Source organism: Lissotriton vulgaris, chromosome 4_1 (assembly GCF_964263255.1).
Source record: "Lissotriton vulgaris chromosome 4_1, aLisVul1.2, whole genome shotgun sequence".
NCBI lineage: Eukaryota > Metazoa > Chordata > Amphibia > Caudata > Salamandridae > Lissotriton > Lissotriton vulgaris.
Window position 1 is genome coordinate 1,234,529,421 of NC_141691.1, and position 13,390 is coordinate 1,234,542,810.

Genomic DNA, 13,390 nt, shown 5'->3' on the forward strand with positions numbered 1-13,390 from the left:
TTATGTTTCTTAACATTACCATGCAACAGAGGTTACATTTAGAATTTACCAGTGAACAACACCTCCATCCTGGTTCTTGTGGTGCATCAGAACAGAGTTTATAGTCCGCATTTGTATGATCAACTAGTGGCCTAGCATTTCACAAGAATTTCTAATTTGGTTGAAGCATCACAGTAATAAACCTTTTCAAAGCGAAGAATGGAGGACAATGATAAGTCCATAAATACAATTTCTAAATGTATTATGGAAACATACATATCTGTGTTATGCAATCATCCTCATATTCCATCATATAACTCCTACTTAATTCATCCACACTTGGAGCTTCCACCCTGATCAATACACACCACATACAGTATGTGGAAAATGACAGATTCTTCATGTAGGAGTTAATCACTTGTTACTCTACAAAGATATCTATTCAAATCCATTTTGTTGCAAGGTGCCGTTAAGTTGCAATTTAGAGCACCATACGTTCTGTTTCCTTTGTTCTCTTCATTATCTTATTGACTAAGCTTATCACTGGGCATTTTTCCATTTGCAATATGTGAGCAGAAAACTTAATAGCAGAGGCAGAGAACTATATAATAAAGGCACAATTTTTACCAATTGCTCAGAAAGCTACATACAAAAAGAGGAAGTAAACCATTCCCAAGTCATTGAAGAGCCACCGCAATATCCTACTCCATACTGCAGCTTCTCTTGTTTTAAAAGCCCCCAAAATATCTGGGTATTAGCAATAGACAACTTTCTCTTTCTTAAAGGAGGAATTTACTTTACTTTTGTACTCAGCATTGCATACAATTATTTCCCGCAGGAGTTTGTCGGCACTGCATTGTGCAGGGATGGAATGAATGTCTAGAAAAAGCTCTGCCACAAAATCTAGCAGTAGGGACTAAGGAAATCTTTAGAAAGGCTTTATTAGAATATCTTAGCTGTCTGAAAGGCAGATAGTACATCAGTTTTTACTGTAATTATCTGAGCTGAAATTGAAACAGGGCCTTACGTGTCAAGCAACATTGTTTAAAAATTGCCATTTTTTTATGGGAAACATGTAAGGATCCAGGTGAAGTTTCTGCAGGAGTGTCCGGAACTGATGACAAGCCCAAGCCCTTCCCCCCTACACCTCCTGTGTCTATCAAACCCTAGAACACAAGGGTGATATGGAGGGAAAGGAGGGAACAAAACAAGGAAAGGAGGGGAGAGCCTACTTGGACAAGAAGGACGTCTTCTGGCTGGCAGAATACAGTTACTAAAAAAAAGGAATGTTATATTAAGACAGCATTCAAGCATAAAAAGGAGTCAAAACACACACTGGTATATTAGGTCCTACCTAGAAGAATACTTGTGGTCTGTCTGCACGTAGATGAAACCTTCTTCTGTTGTAGTTCTCTCTACCTCTGAGTGTGCAACTAGTCTCGCCTGTGAATGTAAAGGGCTATCAGTAACAACTTATTAGGAGGTGGTTATAATCAGTATATTCCTGTAGCTTACCCTAATAAACTATCAGTGGCAAGTGAAGTCTGAATATCCTTCTAGTAGCCTGCACAACTGTAACATAAAGCAGCGGGCGGTGGTAAATATTTTACCGAATCTTTTTTTTCCGTATAATTATCATTACAAGACAGCTCATAAAAATGAGAGGCAGAGTCCGTGATATCTGAGTTTTACGGGGTTTATTAGAAAAACCTCGAGGTTGGAGATCATGTTCCGTCACCACTAGGGTTCGGGAAGGGGATAGTCAACGTTTTATTAACATTACACATTATATATAGAAAAATGCATCATTAAATTCAATACAGTAGGCGTAACAGGTGGAAAAGAGCGAGATAAGAGCACATGTGTGTAATAGGAGGCGTGAAAATAGGCGTACACGAAGGCGTGCACTGTACATGTCAGAGGAACATCACAGGAATCGTCACATGTGGGTGGGTGCATAGAGAAAGTTGCAGAATCAGCAGAAAGGTGTGGATGCGCGCGCAGCTAGTATGACGTGACATAGATGTGGTGACTGGGGAGAACTTTAACACTAGTAGAGGAGACAGAAGTCGGGGATGTCAGAACGACCTGGACCTATAACATATCTGATATCTTGTGTTTGGAGGATGTATTATCTGGAGTAAAAGGTCTCTCGGGCAGAGGCTATTCTATACTGAATGCTAGTGCGTGCATATGTGTCTACGTGCAGGGCCATGAGCCTACTATGGCAACGGGAACTGTAAATTACTTGCATGGAGGCAGGAAGGCTTGCTCTTTGCTCTGCAGACGGGGGGATGTTTACCTAAATCACTAGACAGGAATGTTTTTTCGAGGAGGCTGAACAGATAACTTGAAGGCAAAATACAGTTTTGGCAGGCAGGCCAGGTTGAGCCAGGCACCGCTTCGCTTGGCAGGAAGTAAGGCAGAGGTCAGGGATATATGTTCAGGCTGCAGTATTCAGAGGCAGAAGGCAGAAAGGGCTCGGAGACAGAAATCAGGGCCTAGCTCGGTAGAGCCAGGAAAAAACGTAAAAGTGTACCATGTAAAGACGTTGGCATGGTATAGTTAGGAACTGAATAATTGATCCATTCATGGTGGATCTGAAAGAGGACATGTTAACGTTGGACGCAAATGTATTTGCGTCTCCATATTCGGTCATGGAGGGAAATTACATGTACTTGAACACGTACATGGAGATGTTGGGGTACACGTTAGGGGACATGCTTGACCATAAAAATTTCAATTACCTCATTCCCTCCTTGTCCCCTACGGACCCTTCAGGATATATCTATTCTCATGAGTCCATCTATCTGTTCATATAACATCATTTGCTCATCTTTTTTCATTCGAGCACGAGAACGTGGACTTCGACGGGGAATACATGATGTGGCGCCCAAGGCGCAAATCGCTGGCCCACATTGTAGACATAGGCAACAACTGAATACTATGAGGAGGGCTATACCAAGGAAGGATAGGACTTTCCATCCCCAGGCTGATATTTCGCTCCAGAGCCAACCGGACCAGGTCCAGGTGCCTGGATTCTGGTGTATCTGACTAGCAATCTTGTGGAGCCGAGTTATGGCTCTGTATACTGACGGTGCATTATTTGGAATGAAAACACAACAACTGGATCCGATGACTCTACAAGCCCCGCCCCTATCTGCCAGGATGACGTCAAGGACGAGACGATTTTGAAGAACGACAAGTCTCATAGCAGACTGCTCCTCTGTTAAGTTACCTAGGGCAAAAGTAGTTTCATTCACTACTGCTTCAAGGGTTCTGGTCAGTTTACGTATCAGTTTACTGTTAGAGACAGTTCCTAAATAGGGAAAGAATCCTTTATTGAAATCTGTGTATTGTTCCCATGTTGTTTCAGTGTAATCGACAATCGGGAGTTCTCTTTTGGGTCTAACATGAACGAGATGGGAATTTCTGTGGTAATCAGGTGGGGCTAGAAAAATAGGGGGCAATAGGAATGCAATATAACAAGTACCATCCCAGTCTGGAGGTAAACGTATGTAAGCTGTATGACCACAAATGAAATAGGAATGTCGGGAAGCTTTAAATGTGGACTTGCCTTTATCACTGAATTCAATAACAGTATTACAATCAGTGTGTCCTAGATGTACTGAACCATTCTTTCTAACGCATAGGTCACCTTTCACTGGCAAAACTAAAATTGAAGGTGAGTTCAAACTAGTTTCCGACTGGACATTCAAAATCATGAGGTCAAGTGTAAAATTACCTAATCCATATACTTCATTTTCTAGATCAGTACCTGTCATTTGGGAAAACCCTCCTTGTCAGGGAAACATGCCTTATTCATAACTGTGTTCAGGTCTCCCCATATCCAATTACCTTGGGAAACATCGGACTTACTGTCTAACGAGGACATCAATGTAAACCATGCACCACATGAACCATTATATGTAAACGGATAAGGAAAAAGAGGCAAGGCTCCCGTCATTTTCTGGTAGGGAGGGAGTCGGCCACATACCCAGCAATTAGTAGCATTGCTGGTCTGATGGGAATGGTGTAACATACGGATGAAGGAATTGTTACGCAGTGCAAGTCGGTAAGAAAGCTCGTGCGGGGGCAGATCACTGAAGGTGTGGTCTGCAGTGACATTGAAAGAAGAATGTGTTTGTATAGGAAAATATACATGTAACATATAGCTTAGGCATATAATCGTAAGACTCAAAAAGAACATGATAAGTAAAGTAACGATACATCTGCTTTGCAGATTCTTGCAATATTTCTGTTTCTTGATCTCCTGTCTCTCTCTCTCATTATGGGGGTCTAGCTTGTACATGTCAGGAACCCGTCTAACCGCTTCACCCAGGGGGGACTTAAACAATTAAACTGTCTGACTTACTAGACCTCAATTTTAATTTATACTCCTGGGACGGAGTTTTCTCCACCAGGGGGAGTTTGGTATCAGTCCCTGGAATGCAAAAGGCTTGGGAATCAGTTTTTGGCGGAAGTCCATGAAAACGCTTTACATGGCTGGAATGGACCCAGCCTTTTCTCCCCTCTAGTTTTACTGCAGTCCTTGTTGTTAACAAAACGATCTTGGCTCCTTCCAACGGGGCTCCAGAGGGCTTGATCGGTTGAAATTCCGGACTACGACGACATCTCCTGGAACCAGTTCATGTGGTTTTACCTCGGTGTTGTCTGGGAAGGCTGCCGCAACCTGTGAACGACATGATTGTAGTGCAGACATCAAGGAAGCAAGGTAATCTGTCAGCATATTACTGTCAACATCAGTTATTATACGAGGCAGAGGCGTCCCCCACATATTCGGTGGCCGGCCAAAAACCACCTCATACGGGGATAGCCCTGATCTAGAATGGGCTACCATTCGCATATAGAAGAGGGCAACTGGAAGGGCTACTATCCAGTCTACTCCTTTTTCTTTACATACTTTGGCGAGACGTGTTTTCAGAGTCTGATTGTGTCTTTCAACTAAACCAGCTGCTTCGGGATGCCGAACACAGTGGAACTTCCATTGATAACCTAATAGAAGTGAAACCTGCTTCATGAGCTCGGACGAGAATGGCTGACCATTATCTGAATACACGACACGAGGCAAACCAAACCTCGGGAAGAATTCGCGAACCAACTGCTTGGCAGTGGTCGGAGCAGTGTAATCTGTGACTGGATATGCTTCTGTCCATCTGGATAGGGCACATACGACTGTGAGGACGTACTTGAATCCTCGGCATCTTTCCATCTGAATATAATCCATCTGGAGGACTTCAAAAGGGTGATCAGGAGGATGAAATCCACCTTGCTCGACGGGAATGCCTTTACCTGGGTTGAACTGACAACAGATCATGCAAGTACGCACTTTCTGTTTTGCTGCTGCTCGTAAATGCTTATTGAACCAAAGGTTCTGAATACTGTCTAACATAGCTTTTTCACCTAAATGTGCAGGACTATGTGCTGTGTTAATGATAACTTGAACCATAGAGTCGGGAAGAAACCAAGTGGATTTTCCCTTCGTCATCCATCCCTGTTCTGTCTGGATCCCTCCTAGTTCTGTCCATTTCTTGATTTCATCTGGGGTAGCATGTGTCTGTATGTCAATTACATCTAGTGCGGGATCCCTAACCGTCATGCAATGAGTTGGAACTACTGTCTTTGTCATATCAATCTGAGTATGAGTCTGTGCTGTATGTTTGGCTGTTCGATCTGCCAGGTCGTTACCCTGGGAAATGGTATCTGTGACTTTCGTATGTGCCTTGCACTTCATGATGGCTATGGCTGTAGGCAAATGTATTGCTTCTAACAGAGCTTGAATGAGGGGACCGTGCTGTATCTTGGCACCGTGGGAAGTTAAGAAACCTCTCTCTTGCCAGAGGACTCCGAAGTCGTGTACGACTCCGAATGCATAACGGGAATCTGTGTATATATTAACTTTCTTGTTCTTGGCTCGAATACAGGCTTAGGACAGAGCGATGAGCTCTGCTGCTTGGGCAGACAGGGTGTCAATACGATGTGTTTCTATGACTTCGGTTTCAGAGGTCACTGCATAAGCGGCCACCAACTCCCCTGTACTTGTTCTCATACATGAACCATCCACATAAAGTGTCAGGTCTGGGTCTGGTAATGCGATATCTGTCAAGTCTTGTCTGGGTTTCGTCATAGTGTTACTGACTTCCACACAGTCATGTGCTAAAGGGTCTGTTGTGCTTAACGGTAAAAGTGTAGCAGGATTCAGTGTGTTGCAACATCTGATTTCTATGTGTGGCTGGAATAACGTCAATTCATAACCTGTCAGTCGTGCTATAGTCAAGTGCTGAGTCTGTGTACGGTTTAAAAGAACTTCCACAGAATGTGGAACTTGTACTGTCAATTGGTGTCCTAATACTATGGAATCACTTTGTCTGATTGCTAGAGCTGTTGCTGCAACTGATTTCAAGCATGCAGGCAGAGCCTGGGCTACTGGATCTAATGTCCTGGAAAAATAAGCACATGGTTTGTGTGAACCTGCTTGGTCTTGGGTGAGTACTGACAACGCAGTACCTTTGCGCTCTGTGACAAAAAGTGTAAAAGGCTTGCTGTAACATGGTGTCGCTAAAACTGGTGCTTGACATAGGGCTTTCTTCAGGTCGTCAAAAGCTTGTGTATGTTCCTGAGTCCAAGGGAGGACAGTCGATGTCGCCGCCTCCTGTGTTGTCAACTGTATAAGGGGCTTGGCTAGATATGCATACTGAGGGATCCATTGTCTGCAGTAAGAGGTGAGGCCTATAAAGGCCCGTACCTCCTTTTGTGTCTTGGGTTGTGGCATATGTACAATTAACTGGACACGGTCAGGTGTAAGCTGTCTCCCCCTCTTGGACAGCAAGTGACCAAGGTACACAACTTGCTGAACACAGAATTACAGCTTCGAAGGAGACACTTTGTGTCCCTTGTCGGCCAGGAAAAATAGGACTGTCAGAGATGCTTGTTCACAATCTTGTTCACTTCGAGCGGTGATCAATAGATCATCGACATACTGAAGCAGGGCAGTGTTAGCAGGCATGTGGATACTGTCAAGTTGTCTTTTCAGCGCTTGGCTATAGATACTCGGACTTTCCGTGAACCCTTGAGGTGCACGTGCAAATTTAAAGCTTCGGCCATTTAAACTGAATACGAAAAGGTACTGGCTTTCCGGATCAATGGGAACACTAAAGAAGGCATTCTTAAGATCTATTACAGTGAAGAACACTGCTTCAGAATCAATAGCAGTCAATAGGGATGAAATATCTGGGACCACTGGGAACTGAGGTATGATACATTTGTTAAGCTCTCTAAGGTCAATCAATAGATGATATACAGGAGGTTCATTTGGATCAGTACGTTTAAGAATCGGAATGATTGGAGAATTACAGATATTGGAGTCAGTTTCTACAACTACTCCGTGAGCGATGAGCTCGTCAATGATTTTCAATAAGGCTGTAACAGCTTCGGGTGGCAATTTGTATTGTCGAATTCTAGGCAGAACAACTCCTGGCTTGAGTGTGACACGATATGGTGTGATATGCATACAACCTACATCAGTCGGACCTTGTGCCCATAAATGCTGTGGTACATTCTGTAATCGGGGATCAAAATCTCTCAACACATAGTGACCCTTAAAGTCACGTAAAAACAATCTCACTCCTTCCGGAGAACAACATATTACAGCTCCTAGAGCTTTCAGTGTTTTTATACCTAACAAGTTTTCGGGACATGACTTCGCAAGCAATAAATCAGTAGTACGGGACAATGGACCAACTGCTAAGGGAACTGGTTTCGATACTTCATTAACAATAGGCTTTCCTGAAAATCCAAGGGAAACATTCTGTGAGCCTGAGAGGGGTGCCCCTGGAACCTCGTCATGACTAATGGTAGTTCTACTTGACCCTGTGTCAATCAAAAATTTTCTGTCTTTCCCTAATACCTGACTATGTACATAAGGACCGTCTTGATCTACAGGAATGTCGATGAGAGGCAAGCCAACCTCCCTCTCTAGGCTGTTTCATGTGTACTGCTGATAATCGGGGTACTCTGACTGTGCATATTGGTACATCTGCTGTGTAACGTGTTGTGTCGCGGAAATGGGCTGGGGCTGTGGTACCGCAACAGTCTGTTGCTGAACACGTGGCGGAGCAAGTTGCGGATTCTGTTGAATATTTGGTTGGACATGTTCTGGCCTAGGCTGGCGTGGTCTTTCTTTCGTTTTGCCTGTAGCTATATTATGTTTCAGAACGGCACAATCACTAATAAAATGACCTGGCTGTTTGCAATAATTGCAATTTCCTTTAACGGAACCTGTAGGATGACTAGTCTGTGTGTTCTGCATGTTACCCCTCTTCTGACCATCCGCTGGAATGGATTGAGCAACTAATACTTTCATTTTAGTGTCTTTCATGCGTCTTTGTTCATGATCGTGTTCCTCTCTGATTCTATTCTGGTGGTACTGTAACATTTGTAACATTTGGGAAGGCGTATTCGCTTGCCATGTACTTTCGACTTTCAATACTCTGTTCTTAACCTGGGGTAAGGAATTCTCAACTAATTTTGTCACGAAAAAATGTGGGAATGACTCGCTACTTGTTTTTAGGCCACTGTTAATAATAAAACATTTCTCGAATCTAGAATAAAAATCACTAGTGTCTTCGTCTGGTTTTTGTTTGCAGGCTGAAATTGCATCCCAATCTTCCTTTTTAACTGTCAATAATCTAGGTAAAACCTGTACTAACAATCCTGGTAATGCTTTCGTTTTCTCCCCAAGACCTAAACCTGGGGTGCGTCCTTTATCTTCATCTTCTAATTCGGTCCAATTAATATTTTTATCTCCCACCTCCCAATCTTTCTCTTTCAGTTTTTCGTAAATCCCTGCTGGCAACAATACTTTTAACATCTTAAGGATGTCTGAATATGTGTAATCGCCCATAAGTAACATGTCTTTTAATTCACGGTGGAATCCTGCAGGGTCTTTATCGTGGCAAGGTACTATTTTCTTCATTTCCAATAATTCCATTTTAGTTAAAGGAGTGTATACAAATACACGTTCAAGCGTATCATCTGGCTTCCGGATTGGATGTACTTCTCGTAAAGGATTCTGTCTGTCTAGGTGATATGGCTGTCTAACTGGGGGTGGAACTGAAACGTGACGTGGAGTCAGGAACGTATTATATTTGTGGCGTTGTTCCAAAATGATGTCAATTAAATCGGTACCTAGACCTCTCCATCTTCTCAGGAGTAAGTCTTGCAGTAGATTATACAGGGGACCTGGATCAGACTGATGGTTTTCATACTGGATAATGAGATGTTGAATCATGTATATACCAGCTAGTCGCTGTTCTTCTGGGGTAAGACTTAAAAACGTGTGTACTATTAGTTCATCTTTATATATACTGTCATCCTCGGCCCATTGGACCGCTGACCGGGCTAGTTCCTGATCACGTAAGGTAGTGAGTTCATGATAACCTATTCTTTCTTTCAGGATTTTGTCGGTAACTTGGAATATATGTTCAAGAGAACATTGCTCAGGTATCGGGGAAAGGTATTGTTTCTTGCTTTCTAGACGAATGGGTCTGTCAAAAGGATTACCTAAAGGGTATTGTTTAGGAGGTTTCGTTCTACCTACATACGCTACTATATCTTGAGCTACTGTAGTATTCTCTGGTTCTTCCTCCTCTGAGGAATCTTTATCATCTGACTCGGCTGTCCTATCGGCATTTTGTCGGGTATGTATGGCTATTCTCTCCTTACGGATTTTTCTAGACATGGCATCTATACATTTCTCTTTGTCATGCTTACAATCTGCAATATTCTGACTCCATCTAGTCAATACATTCATCTCTTCTTGATCAAAACCTGGTCGATCTCGTTCTCTTAGCAAACAATTAATCAAGAACCGTAATATTAAAGCTTGTGTATCTACTTTCTGATATGCCATGGCTTCACGAACACATTCAGGGCCTTCTCCTGTTTGAATAAAATGATATATCCTGTCTAATTGTTCTGACATTCCTGGTAGTGTAACCAGAAAATCTGCAACACGTCTTAAACGTAACGAAGCTAACATCATGGGTCCTGTCTTGCCAGGTACTGAATCATATCTACAATCTGTAAGATATTCTTTAAGTTTTTCGACTGGGGTCGCTTTCGGGGTATGTAGCGTAGCTAATTCTCTCATTGTCAGGCGCTGCACTTGTGGCGGGGTGTGATAGGGACCTCCTGTGGCCCCTCCTGAAGCGGATGCCTGGGCATAACCGGGCTGTAGCGGGGTTGAACCTTGAGCTGCGTCTGTCAAAAAAGGATTAGTAGGGGGAACAATGGGGGAAGTGATAACAGGTGCGGGAACATGCTGACGTGGAGGGGTCGTGGCTTGGGCTTGATCGGCAGGAATCTGCCGTGGCAGATTATTATTAGCCGGATGTACGGGTACGTTGGTATAAGCGGGAGCTACATCATCTAAATAGGAAGAAAGGAAAATATCTGCTGCGGTTTTATGGTGACGTACTTTAGTCGGGACCAATGGTGGTGGCGAGTTATTGGATACTTCCGGGTTGGCCTTAGGCAGGCCCTCGGCAAGAACTGGATACATGCCTGTAATGAGTGCATTTCTTTTACGGTCTAATTGTTCTGATCGGACCTGTTCTCCTTCTTCTAGTAACTCTTTTTCTTTGGCTTTTTCGGATTCCTCTCTACTCCTATCTGCTTTTCTGAGTGCTTTTTCTGTTCTTCTATGTGATTCTTTACGCCACAATTTTATGGCATCTTTCTGAGACTGTTGGGCTTTCTTTTTCCATAATGCTTCTTCTACTCTCATGATGCACTCGGCATCCCATGTCCCTGAGACAGGCCATCTAAACTGTTCTTCTAAATGCTTGGTGTGGTCCACCCACAAGTCTAAATACAACACAGCGTCTAAGCCATGCTTGTGGTACATAAAATATCCTGGAGTGTCCCTAGGTGGGACAGGCACTGCTTCTTCGAGTATCCCTTTCCTAGTTCCTATCTGACGCAATTTCGAGAATAACGGCATCTCTACCTGTACCTGAATACAATAAACACGGCAATGAAAAGCAAACAGTCATTCATACCACAACATGAAATACATTAAAACATTTAGAACATCTAGAATAGACACTGTCTAGTACATTAAAACACAATACCTAGAGTCACGTGAGAATAATACTAGAAGGCTTGAATCTTGAATCACTGAATTACTGAATTACTAGATGCACTGCTAAACAGTACAGACCGGTCCCATAAAGAGACACGTCATACCGCGCTCACCTGAGTGAACACGTACGGACCAGGACTGTGTACCCAGACCTGTCTTTACAGGACACAAACTAATGCACCCGTCTAGATGCGTCCCTAGCAACGGTACTCACCGGGAGCAATACTTGAACTTGGACTTAAAGGCCTCTGACTGGACTGGACGTCTACTGGTACTGCTACTACGCATGCGCCTCGTCACATCGGAACAGGTGGGCCTCTGGATACCCCGGACACTGCTGCTCTCGGCTGGGCTCTGGTCGGGATCCTCCGCACTCCTCATCGCCTCGTCTGGATGTCGACCGCAGTCTCAGTCACCTCCGTAGGCTTGAGGGAGATACAGGAAAACCTGCAGATGCGCATAGATGTCCGTCACAGCTGTGGCAGGGGACAGGGCCTGCGACGCATCTCCGGCGCGTGGGGTGGGGGAGGGGTCCCTATTCGGGCGCCAAATTATGTGGTAAATATTTTACCGAATCTATTTTTTCCGTATAATTATCATTACAAGACAGCTCATAAAAATGAGAGGCAGAGTCCGTGGTATCTGAGTTTTACGGGGTTTATTAGAAAAACCTCGAGGTTGGAGATCATGTTCCGTCACCACTAGGGTTCGGGAAGGGGATAGTCAACGTTTTATTAACATTACACATTATATATAGAAAAATACATCATTGAATTCAATACAGTAGGCGTAACAGGTGGAAAAGAGCGAGATAAGAGCACATGTGCCTAATAGGAGGCGTGAAAATAGGCGTACACGAAGGCGTGCACTGTACATGTCAGAGGAACGTCAAAGGAATCGTCACATGTGGGTGGATGCATAGAGAAAGTTGCAGCATCAGCAGAAAGGTGTGAATGCGCGCGCAGCTAGTATGACGTGACATAGATGTGGTAACTGGGGAGAACTTTAACACTAGTAGAGGAGACAGAAGTCTGGGATGGCAGAACGACCTGGACCTATAACATATCTGATATCTTGTGTTTGGAGGATGTATTATCTGGAGTAAAAGGTCTCTCGGGCAGAGGCTATTCTATACTGAATGCTAGTGCGTGCATATGTGTCTACGTGTCTACGTGCAGGGCCATGAGCCTACTATGGCAACGGGAACTGTAAATTACGTGCATGGAGGCAGGAAGGCTTGCTCTTTGCTCTGCAGACGGGGGGATGTTTACCTAAATCACTAGACAGGAATGTATTTTCGAGGAGGCTGAACAGATAACTTGAAGGCAAAATACAGTTTTGGCAGGCAGGCCAGGTTGAGCCAGGCACCGCTTCGCTCGGCAGGAAGTAAGGCAGAGGTCAGGGATATATGTTCAGGCTGCAGTATTCAGAGGCAGAAGGCAGAAAGGGCTCGGAGACAGAAATCAGGGCCTAGCTCGGTAGAGCCAGGAAAAAACGTAAAAGTGTACCATGTAAAGACGTTGGCATGGTATAGTTAGGAACTGAATAATTGATCCATTCATGGTGGATCTGAAAGAGGACATGTTAACGTTGGACGCAAATGTATTTGCGTCTCCATATTCGGTCATGGAGGGAAATTACATGTACTTGAACACGTACATGGAGATGTTGGGGTACACGTTAGGGGACATACTTGACCATAAAAATTTCAATTACCTCAGGGCAAGAGCTGTAAATGTATGAAGACTGTTATCTCTATATACATATATAATGCCTTGTAATTCAGAAAAAATAGCGCTGTGCGCCTGTACCTGTTCTTCTGGTATTGTGCAGCTCAGGAACACTCCTGGAGGTACCGACGGACAGAGTGGGGCCTCTATGTCCGAGCTGTTGCCTGGTGAGGTGAGGCTTCCTTCCCACATAAAGCTGGGAAAGGACTCCTCGTTATACAGTTGATTACGAGGATATGGTAGGGTGGTCAAGTTGGCCACACCATTCTATTTCTGTAACAATTATGTTTTTTGATTAAATCATTTTCCTTATTGTTTTCACACTGATTATGGTGTATGTCGCAGTAGCTCATTTTCCAGCCTGGCCCTGAAGAATGCCGGTAAACTTATAAATAGACGGCAGAAACATGTTGGCCTAAATTTCCAAAGCTTACTGTACAGTGATATTTTCACACTGTCATCACACTGTTTTTAATGTTGACGTCAAGGTAGATACCAATAAATATATTTTCTTTAC